The sequence below is a fragment of the Vidua chalybeata genome, chromosome 4 (assembly GCF_026979565.1).
Source record: "Vidua chalybeata isolate OUT-0048 chromosome 4, bVidCha1 merged haplotype, whole genome shotgun sequence".
Taxonomy (NCBI): Eukaryota; Metazoa; Chordata; class Aves; order Passeriformes; family Viduidae; genus Vidua; species Vidua chalybeata.
In genome coordinates this window covers 58,085,852-58,104,013 of record NC_071533.1, presented here as the reverse complement: position 1 = coordinate 58,104,013, position 18,162 = coordinate 58,085,852, and the positions used below count along the sequence as shown (strand labels likewise).

The 18,162-nt window shown below is 42.3% G+C and overlaps 1 protein-coding gene across 2 annotated transcripts in view; it reads left to right on the top strand.

Annotated features, from left to right (window-relative positions):
- C1QTNF7 (C1q and TNF related 7) overlaps positions 1 to 18,162 on the top strand; it is a 35,536-nt gene that overhangs the window by 14,604 nt on the left and 2,770 nt on the right. Inside the window, exon 2 of one of the 2 annotated variants that reach the window (XM_053940760.1) lies at positions 17,924 to 18,050. The gene's annotated coding sequence lies outside the window, so the exon portion shown is untranslated. Of the gene's footprint in view, positions 1 to 17,923; positions 18,124 to 18,162 lie in introns of both variants that reach the window. The other variant, XM_053940759.1, reaches the window with a different exon arrangement.

Sequence of the window (18,162 nt, the reverse complement as noted above, 5' to 3'; positions counted from 1 at the left end):
AATTAAAGGGACATAAGGATCCCCTTTAACCGCAGCATGAGCCTGACGCTTAAGTAATTTTCCAGGAACAAGCTGATGCTACAGCAGCATTTTTTGTGCCATCTAGTGGCTGAGAAAATCAGATGCCTGGCTCTGCCCCAGTGTGCCACCCAGCACCAGCGCCACCGCAAATCCTACTCTTGACAGCCCCTGCCCTGCTTAGGGCTGCTTGTGCCTCTTTTTCTTTTGCTACTCCTGTTGCTGCTGCTTCACTTGGATGGCTGTGAGCTGCTAAAACTCTGGAAAGCTGCAGTAAGAAATGGTCGGAAAAAAGAGATAGGTAAATGGATATTCTCAGGACTGCTCTCAGCTTAGATATATGCTGTGTTTCTGTGGAATAGGGAACACTTTCTTCACTGCTTGGAGAGTGGGAAGGAAACTGAGGGGACTGAGGAAGCAACCAATATACACAGAATATTACTAATTTGTTTCCTGAGGAGAAGGACACAACAAGGTGCCTTGGAGAAGGGAGCTGGCTTCTCCACTGGGATGGAGACCTTCAGGGAGGACAATCAGCTCTCAGAGAGGACCTCAGGGATGGGAGTTAGATCTGGGGTTATTTTCAGCCATCTTTTTGATTAATTTCTCAAAAAACACAGATAGGGACTGATTTCTGCATATAGCCATGATCTTTAAAAGAACAATCAAAAGAAATAATTCTCTAGCAAGGGCAGTGAAGAAGGACTGCACCATTTATGCTTAATTTAAAAGTGCATCTCAGCATTAAAGAAAGCCAGACAGCACCATAAGCAATATTAACATTTTTCCTACATTTTAATGGAAGATGCATTTTGTTAGGGATTTAAGTTGCTTTTAACCAAACACATTCTGAGAGTAGTCATGAGAAGAAATATGATAGTTCTTAATGCAGATAGAGTTTAAGATACAAAAAGCAATAAGCAAATGTGTTTATTTCTCACAGTTGACCTTTGTGTTACATAGAAAGTCCAGTACTGTCTGCTGAGATAATTTTGGCCCAGTGAAGCTAAGCAGCTCACCAGACTTGGTCAACATTGTTTCATACTTTGTCTGTACACACATTAACACATTTGGTAAAAATATAACAGCTTGATGAGAAAAGCTTCCGTGTTTGGATTGGACTGCCTTTGACAATCCTTCAGCATCCCCACAGCCCTAGCTCAAGCCAATGCCAAACCTTGGTAAATGAGCAGCCCAAAGACATTGAGTCCCTGCCATTCTCCAAAACTCCTCAGCCAGAGGCCAGTGGGACAGGTTCCTGCTCCCACCCCAGCATAGGAAAGCTGCAAATAGATGGCCTCCTCCAGATCCAGCTGTGCCAACCCCAGCCTGTCCCCTGTGTTCCCACATGTCCCCTGGCTAGTTAGGGCTCTCCACTCCCTGACAGACACAACAAACAGAGCGACAAGAGCTCTGTTATTCCCACTGGACTAATTTTGACTGAAAGAGGCCAGGAGATGCATTTGGAGCACTCAGCAGAGCTGACTGAGTGCCCAGGAGGCCAGTGTGGGCAGGCAGGTAGTGACCTCTCCCGTCACCACCCCTAAGTGCATGTCTGCACCCTGTTGAAGCTGAAGAGGATCTGGGATGGCTGTGCCAGCAGACCTGCGAGGGCAATAACCTCCAGCAGTGTGGCTTGTAATCTTCATCTGGCACAGCTCTCTACAAACAGAACATCTGTCCACAGCCTAAAGAGATGTTTCAAAACTGATTTAATTAGACCAGCACAAGCACCCATCTGGATACTTTTAGTTCTTTGGCTCCCATTCACCTAGCAGACAACGGCAATGGATAAAAATCGGTTTCACCTGCCCCAGTTGCAAAGTGGTCAAAAGGAAAGGATGATGCATCAGCCATGCCAGAATCCTAAACTTTTGACAAATACGTCTGGTGAATCCTGATGAGGTGCCTTATGAAGTTGCCACCTGAGATCTCCTGCTCAAGGTGGCCACATCTGCAGAAGAGGCAGTGGGGGAATGCGTGCCTGCAGCCACACCAAGCCCAGAGCTCAAACAGCTGAATCTGGTGGGTCCAAGGAGCTCAGGAATGGGTTACATTGCACTGTGCCTTGGGCAGTCATTTACCACAAGGAAGCCTTCCCTTACCCTGCTGGCTCTTACTTTCCCCTACACAACAGTACTGCAGTACTGGATAGCAAAGAATGCTAATGATTTAATGCAGTGCCAGATGGGTTAAACAGCTTATGGAGGTGGCAAATCTACAAACTAAGGGAGCCCCAGCAGACAGACAGAATGGCAGCAACAAACTGAAGAGGGATAGTTACATTTTAAATTGGTACACAGGTTTTTGCAGAGAGAGACTGACTGTATCCTTAGTTTATATAACTCCTTATTCCAGCTTGGGCCAAATAAAAATAAACTGACTGATTCTAGATTAATTAAAATGTCAACTAAGGATCTGGCATTCATCTAACAAATTATTTGAAGATAAACAAATGCAAGTTTGAGCATAAATGTTAGAAAAATATATCATAGAGTTTAAAAGAAGAAAAAAAATCACCTATGAGAACTGAAAGCACCATTGCTTTTTCAGCATTATCTCAAGGCTGCAGATAACCCAGGTCTCTATTAGATTATTTTCTAAACTCCTAATAAAAGGCTACAGTTTATATTAGCTTTAATGTACCTCATGCTTACTATCCAATTCCTTTTTAAGAAAAAACAATTGGAATTTTAACTAGCTACAGATGGTAGAGATAAAATTGGTCTTTAAAAAATCTGTGTTTAAAATAGGATTTTCATGGCGAGGACTGTTTATATTTGCTAATATTATCCAGTCTGTCTATTTGTAAACAGGAGTCAAAGGTTTACAAGCTTTAGACTGTGATAAAAGTAAATCAGAATGAGGGAAGACCATGAGCAATGAAATCCCCTGTTAGACTGAAGCTGTGTTATCCAACAGGATAAAGACCAGACAGGCCATAGCAAGAGGCAAGCAATGAGCTGAAGGGAACAGATGTCCTTCAAAAAATTCCTGTTGTTTTCATGGAGAGAATAGCATTGGTAACTCATCAAATGCTCTTATCAGACTTCATGTGCCCTTGGCCTTTTCCTGGTATTTTTAGCCTAGACCAGGGTGGTAAACAGGCATGTACACAGTCAGACAGGGAGACCTCAGGATTCCTGACCTGTCTACTGTTTCTGGGACATGGTGCAAGTTCATGGGCAAGAGGGATGCTGCACAAAGCCTCCATCTGGCCTCTGCTTACTATGATTTTAGCTGCCATTACAGGTGAGAAGGCTGAGGAGCCTCAGCCAGGTCCTGCTGCTCCTTGGATGAGCCTGGCTAGTGCCCACTCTTGGAACACAGATATTCCTGCAGGCAAGAGCACAAACTCCCCGTTTGCTTACCCCAGGGAGACTTGCACAACCTCTTGCTACATTCACTTTTCCCTCTCAGATTCCAAAAGCAAGCTGAGCTACTGACCATCTGTACTCAGGAAACAGCAGCAGCATTGTGTCTGTGCCACCCACTGCACACAGATCTCAGCTGCCCCAGCAGCTTCCAGCTCTTTGTGCTTTTGAACCTGCAGCACACATCAACAAGGCAGAAATATGGAAGGTTTAAAAATTGTAGAAAAAAGAAAGCCCACAGCTGAAAGATCAAACTCCAAACCAGAGCAACCTCTTTGGGTAATGGGATCCTTTTTTTTTTTGCCAAATCCACTATATTTGCTAATAGTCAAGGGTGAGTCATTGCTGCCCCTGTCCACAGCCAAGGGTCTCTGGAGAGGAGGCTATTTTGGCTGTGATTTCTTCTGTACACATGGTACCATCTGCACAGAAGCTCAGTTTCCAGGGCTTAGAAGAGAGCCCATCTTCCGAAGCCCACAGCTGAAGGGAAGGCAGTGACAGTGCGTGAGGCTTGGGCCTATGCCCTACATCCTGTGGCCTTCCAACAGGTTCTTCCTCTGTAACTGCTGGCCTACTGCATCCCTGCCAAGGTCTGAAGACAGACTCCAAACATGGAGAAGTGACTATGACATCTGGGCTCACCACAACTTCAACATTCTCCACAACAAACACTCTACTTCAGCCAGATTTCTGGCAGGAAAAGCAAGTTCCATGTCTGAGATTTCCATTTAAGGACTTTTCCCAACCATCTTTTAACTCAGCCAGCTACAGCATCACACAGAGGAAAGAAGCCTTCTCATTGCCACCTTCCTGCTACCACACCACTTTTTGGACAGGTGCCTTTTTGGGCACTAGGTCCCATATGGGCATGGAGGAAGATAAGTTCTGGAGGACCAGAAGTGCACCAAGGTGGCCCTGGCTGCTCCTGGGCTTCCTTCACATGCCGCTGTATCTGTTCTTCCCCTCACCTTCAGCCTCGTGTCTAGCAATTAAAGCAAAAACCACAGGGGATCCACATCCCAATAGACTGGGAACAAAGTGGGAAAGGATCTTTTCCCCATATGCCTGTTGGGAGCAGGACAGATTTTGACCTTTGGGCTCCTGGTAAGAGACCTCAGCAGTGTCAGGGGCCCAGCACAGAGAGGGGAGCTCTGTGCTGGTAGGCACAGGAGGAGGAGGAGGAGAAGGAGAGGAAAAGCCACCCTACCAGGCAATGGCAGTGTCACCACACCGTAACCCAGCCAGCACTGTGGCTGTGACATGTAGCCACCAGTCACAATGCTGTGTACAGCTGGCTACTCACAAGGAGCAAAACAAGGGCCTGAACAATCTGACAGTCTGAGGTTAAAACAGATAAATAAACAAACTAGGTTTTGAACAATAATGAGACATATCTGTATTAAGAAATCATGTTTGTTTTGTTAAAAGGTGCCAATGAAAGCAATATTTTCTAGAGTATTTGAAAGACCGTCCTTTGAGCTGTTTGTAGTTAGCACATAGTTTATGCAGCTTTGTTGAACTCAAAGGGGTTTTTTCTTCCTATAAGAGCCACTGATGTTACCTAGAAAAACATTATATATACTACTTTCCTTGGCTTTTAAGTCTAGCAGAATGACAATCACTACAGCAGAGGCCATATAACACAATTCAGGGAGCTGCATTTTTTTGCAGCCTTTTTGTTAGAGATGATGGGTTTATGCTGACTTAAGGACATAACATGGAAACTGCTCTTGTATGTTATTCAGAATCTTGCTTACTGATGTTAATACACCACAGGAAAACAGCTCTTAAAATCTGGTGGACCATAGAACAACTAGGATTTTTAATTGTAAATTTATAAAACTCAAAAAAGAAAAAGCTGTGGCCATCATAATGTTACTACATTACTGAGCAGATTAATCACTGTCTCTTAAAGCAAGAAATAGAAGGAACCGAATGAAATTATTAGTTAAAACGATTTAATGGGGACAAAAAGGTTTAAGGGAAACAAATGCATTCTGTGCATAATTAATTTAACAAATTTACCATTTATGAGAAATGTTGTGAAAAGACAGAGTTTAAGGTCCTTACACGTTTATCAATAAAGAGTCCAACAAAGCTGACAAGAAAGCAAGAACTCAGAAAGCATCTCAGTTTGGAAGCGCTCAGCTGGAGGGGAAGCAGGCAGATAACCTCGTGGCACGCATTTCTGTGCTGCCCACATCCCTGGGAATGGTGCAAGAGCCTGCAGCAGGACACTGCCCGAGACAGAGGGAACAGGGCTAGAAGGGCTTCTGATCATATTTACCAGAGTCCTTCATAGGTAACATTCACCCCAAACCAGAGACATAATGAAATTACTATTATGGTTGATTTCATAATTGCCCCAAGATAACAAGTTGGGACACCAATTAATTTTATTGCAAAGGAACAGCAGTGGCTTATGAACTTCTGCAGAGACCCAGTTTCCTGCATTAACAAAATAAGCAGAATAGATAAAAAACCATAAAAGAGCAGCTACGCCAAGAAAATTGTCTCCAAATGAAGTGTTTTGTTATTCTTTCCCATGAGCTGATAAATTTATGAGACCTATATTTTTTAACTTTACAGTGTGTGTACAAGTATATATATATATATATATTTGAACAGACATACATTTAAACTTTTCCAAAGACAGAGGAAGAAGAGAAGACCCATAAGAAATCACAGCATCTTATAGGTAGAAAAGGAGAATTCTAAGCAGGAAAGACATGACTTTTGAGCATAGGAGAGTTGTTAATTGCAATTACCTGTCCAAGACAGGGTAATTTAAGCAATAAACCAAATCACAAATATCAAACTAGAACTTTTTGCAGTGTCCAATGAAGATAACTAAAACAAAGATAAAACCAACAAAACACTTATTGCATGTCAGCTTGCTTTATATCAGCTAGAAACAAATCTAAGTACATTGTAATTTAGGCCACCAGAGAATAGATCTGAATTAAAGAAATTAATTCCATCAGTCAAAGTCAAATAGAAAAAAAAATCTTTAATAATATATTTTACATAAAATGGATCCACCACACTCCAGGGCATTGAAGAAAAGCTAAGTGAAAACAGGACTTCTTTGGCTGGTAAATGTAAGGATATGTGTGTGCATACACACATGTACACATACACTTGTTTTTCTGTGATGAAAATATGCCCCAGCTGAGGGAAAAGTGACTGCCTGAACTGATCTCAAAGACTTTAAATTGTAATATTTTTTTTCAGTTTTACATCTTGATTCCATGCCATAAAACTTAAATAGAAAGAAAGGTCATTTTAACCAAGGCAAGAGAAACCTTCTCCATGTTTTATGTATTTCAACTTTATTTGCAAGTCAATATGTTCTGAATCTCTGTAGGTTTCCATTAAAGTGTAAATTGCAAAACCCTTTACCCTGATGGAAATTTAAAGCTGATATGCTCTAAGCCCTACATGACTCCTCTTTTTAATATTTTTTTTGTATTAACAATTATCTAAGGACATTTCTGGGGGACAGATCATTAGAAGTGATTTTGGCATACTGTTTGTCTCAAACTTGCCAGAATTTCTTAAGAAATAAATTTAAATCAAGGTCACTGTTTAAAATGGAAAAAGGCTCATGGCAATCTGCTGCCATGGAGTTGCAACCGCAAAATAACACTGAATTTATTGTCATCGTTGTAAACTATATCTGGAGATACTTGAGAGAAACTTGAGCAAAACTCCAGACACTACAATAACAGAGAATTTTATTCACTGATTATGGAATTGTGAAGAGGCTTCTCTACAATCATTTCTCTTTGTAAGAAATATATGTATTTTGGCATAACCCAGCACATACCACTGCCTGGGGTTGTGTCTGCACTGCAGCTGCACCCCAAGACTGTCACCCGTGGATGTGACTGTGTGCTACCTGTGTGTCCTGTCTGCTCCTTCCCCAAGGGAAGCCCTGTGATGCTGTGTCTGGACCAGCCAGCTGGTACCCCCCAGGCACAGGGCATCACTCAGCCTGGGCTCACCCCAGTGGAGCCTTCCTGTGCACTAATGCTGCTGTGTGGGTCAGATGGCTCCAGCTGGGCTATTGCTAGTGGCATCTCAATCAAGGAAGGGAAGACAGCTGGACTGGGAACATCCTAAGGTGACTCTAACATTCTGTGATTCAAGGTTAGGTGGAACTTGTTGACAGACTGAGATCAGGGGAAATTAAAGTGAAAATGAGATTTAACTGGTTGCTAAACACTCTGTGACCTTCAGACCATCTGGGAATGACCACTTATGTCCCATGGAGACTGTGCTGAAATCACATCCCACCACATGCAAAGGAAAGCCTGCTCCTTACCAGACAAAGGCCAGACTTTCCTACTGAAGAGTGGCATGTTGACTGACAGCTGCAGCTTTTTTGTGCTATTCCCTGGAGGAACCCAAGGAAACAAACACTTCCCAGACAGGATGGATTTCAAAAGAAACCAGACCAATTATTGTTGCAAGAACTTAAGTGAGAAAACACCTTCTGTCAGAAATGACTGGTTATCAGATGCTAGACCTCATCTGTACTGTAATGAAAAAAACGGAAAGAATTATGCTGACTTCATCCATTTTAATCTCCCATGAGAGACTTGATTTGAAATATAAAATGGCACTTCACAATTACTTAAGAAAAGCAAAATCTGAAAAGTTCTCTTGAAATTACCTGCTTTTACATCAACAGAGCAATATTACCCCCGATGCTTTTGATATTGTTGTTTTACTGGCAAAGAAATAGAGTCATGTAAGATTAAATAATTGCCATGGAATAGACATTTCTGATGAAGGAACAGAAATTAGATGTCCTCAAAGAAAACTCTGTGCTCTGTTTTCTTTCTTTCTCTCTGTGAATTTGATCAAATGCCACTAATAAAAGAGAAATTTGCATTTGATTTCAGTACATACAGAAGCAGGCTGGCAAATGATTATGTGTATCAAATTGAAGTTATTATATCACAAGAAAAACTGTCATTCATCTAAGAGAATGTGTGTCAGACAAATTTGTATCAAACAAAAGAAGACAAATCCCTCTCCTCTCCTCTCCTCTCCTCTCCTCTCCTCTCCTCTCCTCTCCTCTCCTCTCCTCTCCTCTCCTCTCCTCTCCTCTCCTCTCCTCTCCTCTCCTCTCCTCTCCTCTCCTCTCCTCTCCTCTCCTCTCCTCTCCTCTCCTCTCCTCTCCTCTCCTCTCCTCTCCTCTCCTCTCCTCTCCTCTCCTCTCCTCTCCTCTCCTCTCCTCTCCTCTCCTCTCCTCTCCTCTCCTCTCCTCTCCTCTCCTCTCCTCTCCTCTCCTCTCCTCTCCTCTCCTCTCCTCTCCTCTCCTCTCCTCTCCTCTCCTCTCTCATTAAACTCCTTAAAAAAGATATGTCAGGACAGACTGTGATTAGGATATATAGTAGTCTATAGTAGTTAACCAAACAGGTGGATAGACCCTCCAGAGCTCTATATAACAGCATGAGTTTTTAACTTCCAAGGTTTGTACAAATTAGAAAACAAATAAATGAGATAATGCTTCCATTTTCTTCATAAACGTTTTACTTGAAAATTTAAAACTTCCTGCCTGAATAGTCCAAATCAGAAATACAGAGAAAAAAAATTGTCAGTGTTATTTCACCATGAAAGAGCTCTTAAAACAGATTTTGGATTTTTACAATGTGTTGCAAGAACAATCCAATTTTTTTTTTCAAATAAGCAAGTTTGACACTTCTCAGTACATGGCAATTCATGTACTAAACAAAATCTAAACAAGCTGGACTGAGACTCTACAAATCCAAACAGTCCAACATAGAAATGGTTCTCATTAGGAGACAGATGAAAGCAAGAGAAGATTCAGAAGGACACAGGTTGTCTACGTGGCTCAGTGAATGCTTCAGTGGGGAGAGGCATAAAGATCCATATGGAATTAAACAAACCTTTGAAAGCCTTGTGCTGAAACCTGTTAATTCCATATGTGTAGACTGAATTTCTGCTGCCAGACCAGGATCACAATGCTTTCTTCCTCTTTGAATAAGTACAGCCTGCAACCTCCCAGAGCCCTGTGGGCACTGACATCCCTGAAATCCCTGCCAGCCTCTCCTGGGGTGTCCCATTACCCTGCCCATGGTCCAGGACCCCATTTCAGCTCAGCTGACCCCCATCCACAAGCTGATATTCTGGTCTGGCCTCAGATGCCTCAGGTTGTCTCTGGCCATCTCTAGGCTGCCTTGGTTCCTGCTGGAGATGGGCTCTGGCTGGTGAGATCCTGCCTTGCTACCCTGTTCCCTGTGAGTTCCATTGCTCCCAGTCCCAGGGACCAGCCAGCCCTTGCCCAACACAATAACCTGCACAAGATATGAAGTTGTAGAACATCAGCCTCATCAAGTAGAAGTGCAGGTCCTGAGTGCTGAGTACCAGTTGGGTGCCAGAGATACTGAGGGTAGGCTTGGGTGCAGACAGCTCTCCTGGAAAGTCTGCTGGGAGCAAGGATGCATTGTCCCTTCTGTTTTTCTATGGAAACAGAAATCTTTGTTTCAGTAAGAAAATATCAAACCATACAGAATTTAAATAGAATTTTAGTTCACAGCTCCAAACTGTTTAGAGCTGTCTTTCTAATGTGCATGCCCTTCTGTCTCACAATGAGGTCGACCTCTCTGAAAAGAAAAGGTTTGATTTAATCAGGAAGAAGCATACTTTAAAAACCTGTTATTACCCAAAAGCAGACATTACATAAATTTTATTCTATTTTTATATCTTCCTGTCTCCAATCTCCTGAATCTGACATTAACCATAACAATTGCACATGTGACTAAACCAGGCCAAATTCTCCTTTTTCTGTTCCAATATAAATATGGAAGTAATACTGTTGAAGTAATAGCTTTGAGGTAGACTCCCTCCACGAGAACAGGACTTTTCTCAGAAGAGCCAGAGTCAGGAAAGTATGCTGATTTTGAAGCCAGGTTTTTACTGACAAGTCAGAGCAGTTAAATAGAGACCACCAGGGTTGACATGAAAGCCTGTCAGTCCCGGAGGCAGGGGACACAAGGCAGTGTTGGTGGCATTTTGAAAGCACAGGAGGCTTCAAAGCTCTCATACCATTTCATAATGCCTTAGGCTTTCAGAAGTTATAGTAAAACTCAGTTTCTAAATGCATTTATCATTTGTGCTGAGACACAGCTATTCACACCTCTGTGAGATTCAGATTCACCATCACCTCTCTCATCTCTCACCTCTTCAAGAACTTCAGTTTCTTGAAGCTCTACCTTTGCTGCTCTTGACCAAGCCAACATTTCACCAAGGGTCAGAAGATGGAGACCTTGCAGCTAACGCTGGGCAGTGAATACTGCAGTGCCCTGTGGATGTAGTCATGCAAGAAAACTGCCAACACCGATATGTCCACAGGTTGCTAACACATTGAGCACTGTGAGGTGTCAGGTGAGCCTGGATCTCACATTGCTGTCCTGAGCATCTGTGTTGCCCAGGTAGGAAAAACTTCCAGTTTTCCTCCTGGAAAAGCTACCAGCTTGGTTTGTTGCAAGTGTACACCTAAAAGCTTAACTATGATGGTTTTTGAAAAAATTTACCCAAGCCATAGACAGATATCCTCTTCCATTTACAGCAGAACAGGGACAAGAGACTGCCACTCAGCTGACAGGGCTGCTGCCTGCCCCAGATCACAGCCTCCACTGCTCCCTGTCAGAGAGGTTTATGGGCACCTTCCCCAACTTTCTTCAGAAAAATCAACCAGCGTAGTGCAGTCCAAGCCTTTAACGTGCTCCTTTGGTCTCTGCCTAGTTCAATGTAGAATGTAGTCCCTGGCTGGATGCCTACTTTTCCACAGTTCCTAGAAAGGCACAGTGCCAGGGTGATATCATTTGATGAACTTCCAGAAGAAAACAATGTGCTGGGGGAGGAGTGTCCTTTTTGAGGGTCTGGAAGTTTTATTCTCTTCACGTTTTTCTTCTGACATGGTGAACACTGTTCTTTGGTGCCATATGCTGTACCAAGGGAGCAACTGGGTGAGGTAGAATCCATCTTCAGAGGTCTCCATGATCTAATAAACAACATATACTTTGAGGGCATGAGAATTAAGCCATGCCCAGGGACTACAGCATATTCAGCTATATATCCAGTGAAGTTCCCAAAGTATTTCTTGCTTTGCTGTCTGTCTCCCATCAGTCACTCCTGTGCAAAGTGAATGCTGTCACGAGGGGAGCTCTCTATGGACTTCTGCTCAAAAGTCCAGGTGGGAACACGAGCGAGCACAAGGCACAAGGCAGGGGAAGTCTGTCCCCATGACTTGTGTCAAGAATCTGTGACTTTTGTTCTTATTTTGTCCCCATGTGCCTTGCAGTTTGACATTTTATTTTTGTGCCCTGTTTTTCCTCTTTCCAGACCATCCAAAATGGTTTGCCCAGCCTGTTTTTTATTTTTCTTCTATCATCATAAGGTTGGCAAGGCAGAATGATCTAAGAGAGGAAATGGAAATTTTCCTGGTAAGGTCTGGAGAGGAACCAAGAGGAGGAAGCCTGCTTGAATTGAAAGACTTTTCACAGGAGATGGGCACACTGCTCTAGGCATCTATCCACATCTTTAAATGCTGACATGCTTCCATATGCTGTATTCCAGTCCAGATTTGTAACCAACCCTTCAAATTTCAGGTCATCCCTGAAGACAGCTTCTAATTTATGGCTCCAGTCTCTTTTTCCTATTTTATTTTAAGGAAATAGAGAACACATTTCAAATAATCCTGTACCTGAGGTGTAGGCACACTCATGTCCTGAGTCTCCCAGTGTTAAATCCTGGCCATTTTTCTCTACACTGCAAGCAAACATGTTATTGTCTCCATGTCACTTGCCAACTGTAAGCAACTGGCCTCACTTCTTGGCTTTCTGTCAAAACAAATTCTGTCAGGTTATATTTATTTGTGTGTTCTGGTACAGCTGGCAGTGAAACTGCTTCGCCTGCCAGCATTCTTGTTAAAATTCCCACCAGCTGAGTCAAGCTATCTCACCAATACTCACCTTGACCAGGCTCTCTGGCATTTTTCAGAAAAACAACCTTCCAAATAATGGGAATACCTGGAGAGACTATGTTTAAAGACAGACACTGAGAAATAAAATTGCCCCCACTCTTCTGATATTTTGAAAATCAAGCATGCTAAACTTCTGGCCTTTATTACAAGAACTTGAATGGAGGCTTGAGACATGGTTGACAAATCTGACTACATTCAACATAGTTATGAAGAAGATTGCTCAAACGTGACTGACTACAAACTTAAGTGCATGAGACTGTTAAATGTCAGCACTGCTAACGAGGTCTTTAAGGATTTTTTTAACAGAAATGTTTAGTTAATTGTCCTTCCCAGTGGCTGATTGATTCCTTTGGGCACCATCAGCTGTTCTGGTACTGGGAATCAGAAGTTCAGACTGCTCAAAAACTGTTGGGTCACTTTCCCCTTCTTACACAAGGCAAACAAAACAGTGTAAAGCCATGTGAAAATTGCTGGATTGTGTAGGTAACCCAAGCAATGTGGTAATGGCCAGCTGTGGTCTTGATTCATTAGAGTAAGGCGTGGTGTTATACGTGAAGCGCTGGAAGTTCAGCATAGCCCCCATAACACAAACAAGCTATATATAGATATATAAATAAGATATATAAAGATATATAAAGAGATATATAAAGCTGTGGCCAGCTGAAGGTGGATGACCACTGTAAAATCCATGGGGGAAAAAAATCCATCGTAAAGACTCATATTTTAATGGCATAAAAATCATATAGAGCAAAGAAACTGCTGAGTGTGGCATGCCAAACCATAAGAACCTGTTTCTAAGTCCTTGTGGAAAGGTAAGTGGTGGTGGCAGACTGAATGGCAGGGTTGAACCCTTCAGGCTTGTGGACACAGCTGACTTTTTTGGATCATGTTTTGAGAGGGAAAAGACTGGCATAGCCAGTGAGATTTCAAATGAATTGCTGAAGATGTCTCTGCTTCTCATCCTCACTTATCTCCTTATTCACTTTGTTTTTCCTACCCTGCATTTCCTGGATGGGAGAGCTGGGGAAGGTCTGTGCATCTCACAGCGAGGATTCCTGGTAGCTATGTGGGGTATGTGGGGCCTTTGCATTTGGAAAGCCAAAGGACATATAGACTATCTTGTTCTTTACCACTAATCCATTGCCAGGGCTGCAGACAGAAAGGGCCCACAAGTATCACAATTTCTCATCTACATCTTTGTGCACAAGGAAATTAAACACATCTTCTACTGCCTGAACAGCTGTGTGTATGTATTGGAAGTGAATTCAAAACTAGCAAGGCAAGACAAAAGTAAGAACTTAGCCAGAGTAGCTTGTGACTAATAGCTACTGGCACTTGACCCAATTTTTATATACAACAGATTAATGGGAAATCTTCTAGGCTTGTTTCAAAACAATGCCAATTAATAAATTTTAGAATTAGCCCTACATAGTTGAACAAGTGAGAGAGATTAGATCATATACCAGAAAGTCTCAAAACTGGGAATTTCTTACAATCCTTTAATTTCAAAGTTTAAGAAAATGTTAGTGACATAGTCTGAGTATACCAGTAATGAAATAAGATTTCCTAATGGCTTGATGATAAAGCCTCTGCTGAGCCCTGGCTTCAGTGGGGATCTAACTTACAAAGTATGTTCTCAAGGGAGATCACAGAATTATAGAACAGTTTGTCTTGGAAGAGACCTTTAAAAGTCATCTAGTCCAACCCCCCTGCAACCATCAGGCACATCTTCAACGAGATCACTTTGCTTAGAGCCCTGTTCAATCTGGCCTTGAATGTTTTCAGGGATGAGGCATCGACCACCTCTCTGAACAACCTGTTCCAGTGTTTTGCCATCATCATTATAAAAAATGTCTTCCTTCTGTCTATTTTAAATCTACCCTATTTTAGTTTAAAGCTATATCCTCTCGTCCTATTGCAACAGGCCCTACTAAACAGTCTGTCTCCATCTTTCTCACCTTTAAGTACTGACTCTCTCAGTGTGTGTTCATAGAATAGGTGCTCCAGACCTTTGATTGCCTTTGTGGTCTCCTCTGAACCTGCTCCAGCATGTCTATGCCTGTCCTCGCTGAAGACCCCAGATTTGGACACAGCATTCCAGGTGGGATCTCACAAGAGTGGAGTAGAGAGAGGCAAAAGCACCTCCCTTGACCTGCTGGCCACATTGCTTTTGATTCTTTAGATCTGCCACCTTAACAGACTGCAACAAGGTCCAGAAAAGCTTTTTGAATGTTTTTCCAGTATTAAATGAATGAGATAACTTTAAGAACTCACTTGGAAAATCTGCTTCAGAAACCATTCTGAGCAAACTTGTCTAGTGAAAAGTGTCCCTGCCTACAGCAGGGAGGCTGGAACTAGATGATCTTAAAGGTCCCTGCCAACGCAGACCATCCTATGATTCTATTACTAGAACTGATCAGCATGTCCATCATCTTCCAGTGAATGCCTTGGTGTGCATTCTACCTCTACCTAGTAGATTTGAAACTTACTGAAATGCCATTTCTTAAATGTGGAATAACATTATTCTAACTCTGAGTTTATATCATTTTCATTATTATTTTTGGTGATGGCTATGATGAAGATGTCTATTATTGTTCCGAAGAAGAATACCATGTGCTTATTCTGGCTTTCAGTTTTTGGAAAAACACATTGAACTCCTCAAATGTTGTTTTTCTCTGGAGACAAATCACTTGGCATATATAAATGACTTTGTTTCCTACCCCAGTTTATGGACAAAAGTTTTTTATCTTTGAAAAGGACAACCAGAAGCCAAGAACAAAGTGTTATTTATGGTTCACATTCTGCCTCCCAGTTAACTCTCTGTCAACAAATATTTAACTACAACAATAAAACTATAACAATAGGTGACTCCTGACAAAGTGATCTGGGAAGTCTGTTATATCCTCTAACTTTTTAAAACCCTGTGAACTGAAATCTCTGATTTTGGCCTCCTAAGTCAACCTGAAATTTCAAAAGCCACGGTCATATGTTCTTTTTCACCTTTAACATTTCAGTGATGCTTTTGACAGCACTCACTGGGAAAATAGGGGGCATGGGTTCAACACTGTCCTTCTTTCCTTGGTCTGAGGAGATTTCTTTTTGAGTCTTTTTCCAAGAGACTGCAGTAACAGACAGGCACCCCCCCCTTATAAAATGACTACTGTTATGCATAAAGAAATGCAAGAGTCTGAATTCAAAGGGCAAGAGAATTCCTGATTCTCTGGCTTAATACATGGTTTCCCGAATGTCATTTTTTGGCTACCACTGTTGGAAGCAGCTTTCTGTGTTCCCCCCAAGAATAAATTCAAGTCTGTAAACATCATCACCTGAACCATTATCATAATTTTCTCCCAAGCCCAGCTCTGTTGCCTAACTGCAGTCCCACCATTCAGCTACACAGCCTCGTCACTGCTTAAGACCCCCAACACATAGATGAAATCTCCGTACATTGTCCTCTATGCCTTCTCCGTCCCAAACTGGTTCTCCAAACACAATGCCCCAGCCATCTAAGGCACATCCCTACATCCCTATCTCAACAACCCTATTCCCCTCACCTTCCCCAGATGACATTTTTCCCATGGTCTTTTCAGAAATACATGTCCCAGACTAATTAATTTCCTGTAGGCATATAAGAAGAACAGCAGGGGAGGTCTGGGAGCTGGAGACAGCTTCACAAATCAATAAGGTACTGGCCAGCCAGTGGCAGGAGCAGCTGTGTGAAGGCTTTTACTCTGATCTGTAAAATATCCTTGACACAGGCAAAACTAGAAATTGTTGAGATTGTTTTTGCCTGGCTTACATGCAACACAGTGTGGGAATATTCAGCCTACTGATTCAGACTTTCCTCTGGCAAAGGGCAGGATTTTTTTCCAGTCCTTGATCCTTAGGTCATGTTTGCTTCTTATCCACCAGCTTTGTGTAAAATGCATATGCAGCTTTAAGCATGAAGTCCCTCCAAGCTGCTCCCTCCTGGCTAAGTGTTTAAAAGTTTTTCTTCTCTGCAGAGAGCTTTTTTGTCCCTGATTTAAGTCCTATGAAAATCCATAAGCTTTATTTGAGTTTGCTCAGTAGTACATCAGAGCAAACATCACTGTGAAGTTTGTCTTGTAGCTAGCAACTGCCTTGGAGTTATCATTCACTGCTCTGCTGTATTGTTCAGTATTCATATGTTAATCCATTTGTGGAAACTGCTATGCCTGACTGTATGGTAAGGTTTTATCAAATAACAGCAAGATTAATAGTTTGGTTTCTGCCAATTTGATGCAAGATGTCTAAAATGAAAAGCAAAATGTATATCACTGAAGAGGATTTTGGAGCATTGTTTATTTCTCTACAAAAATATTTTCATATTTTTAACTGCATTACCACTGATACCATAACAGTTTCTAATTTTCTACTCTGTAAAACAAAAGATTCTTCATAAAGACTGTGTATGTGTATGTGTATGTGTATGTGTATGTGTATGCTGATCTTTTCCTTGCTGAATAGATCTGACCATGCCATCCAAATACCAGCTGAAATATCATGAACTGCAAATAAATGTAATGGCTTGGGGTTTTAAATAAATCAGTTAATGTCAATCATTATCACAGAGGAGAGAATGAGAACAATTTATAGATTAAAAGGCTCTGCAGAGGGATCTGAACAGGCTGGATCAGTGGGCTGAGGCTGGTTGTGTGAGGTTCAACAAAGTACCAGGTCCTGCAACCCCAGGCAGTGCCACAGGCTGGGAGCACAGTGGCTGGAAAGCTGCCCACTGGAAAAGGACCTGGGGGTGCTGGTGACAGTGACTGAACACGAGCCAGCTGTGCCCAGGTGGCCAAGAAAGCCAAAGGCACCTGGCCTGTACCAGCAGTAGTGTGGCCAGGAGGACCAGGGCAGTGATTGTCCCCCCCCATACTGGGCACTGGTGAGGCCACACCTCAAATCCTGTGTTCAGCTTTGGAACCCCACTTCAAGAAATATATTGAGGTGATGGAGCATGTCCAGGGAAGGGCAGCAGAGCTGATGAAGGGTCTGGAGCACAGGTCCTATGAAGAGCGACTGAGGGAGCTGTAGAGTGTTTTGCCTGAAAGTTTGGGGGAGACCTTATCACATTGTACAACTCCCTGAAAGGAGGTGGTAGCCAGGTGGGGATCAGTCTCTTCTCCCAGGGAACAAGTGACAGGGTGAAAGGAAATAATGTCAAATTGTGGCACTGGCGGTTTAGATTGGGTAGCAGGAAATCTATCGTCACAGATTTCACAGAAAGGCTTGACTAGCATTGGAAAAGGCTGCCCAGGAAAGCGGTGGAGTTACCATCTCTGGAACAGAAACGTGGATTTTACATTGTTTAGTGATGAGCATGGTGATGATGTTAGGTGGGTGGCTGAACTCGATAATCTTATCTTAAAGGTCTTTTCCAACCTTAATGGTTCTATCAGTCTATGATTCACTGTTAAGGAAAGATAGACTACATTTCACAGATATTTTTCTCAATTTCCCATTCTATTTTTTCTTTTTCTCCCCACAGAAACCTGTGAATTCTGATTTCCTTGAATGCTGTAAATTAGCTCTGACGGAATGGACAGCTCCAACAAAAAAACCCACACAAATTTTCTGAGAAGACATCAAAGGAACTAGAAAAAACAGCTTGACTTGTAGGTTCTCACCTGACTCATGACTGACTCTCTGCTAATGCAACACTAAATTTAAGACACCTTTGTATATCAGGTACTGCAATTACTCAGCATGTCACTGTACAGTTACTTT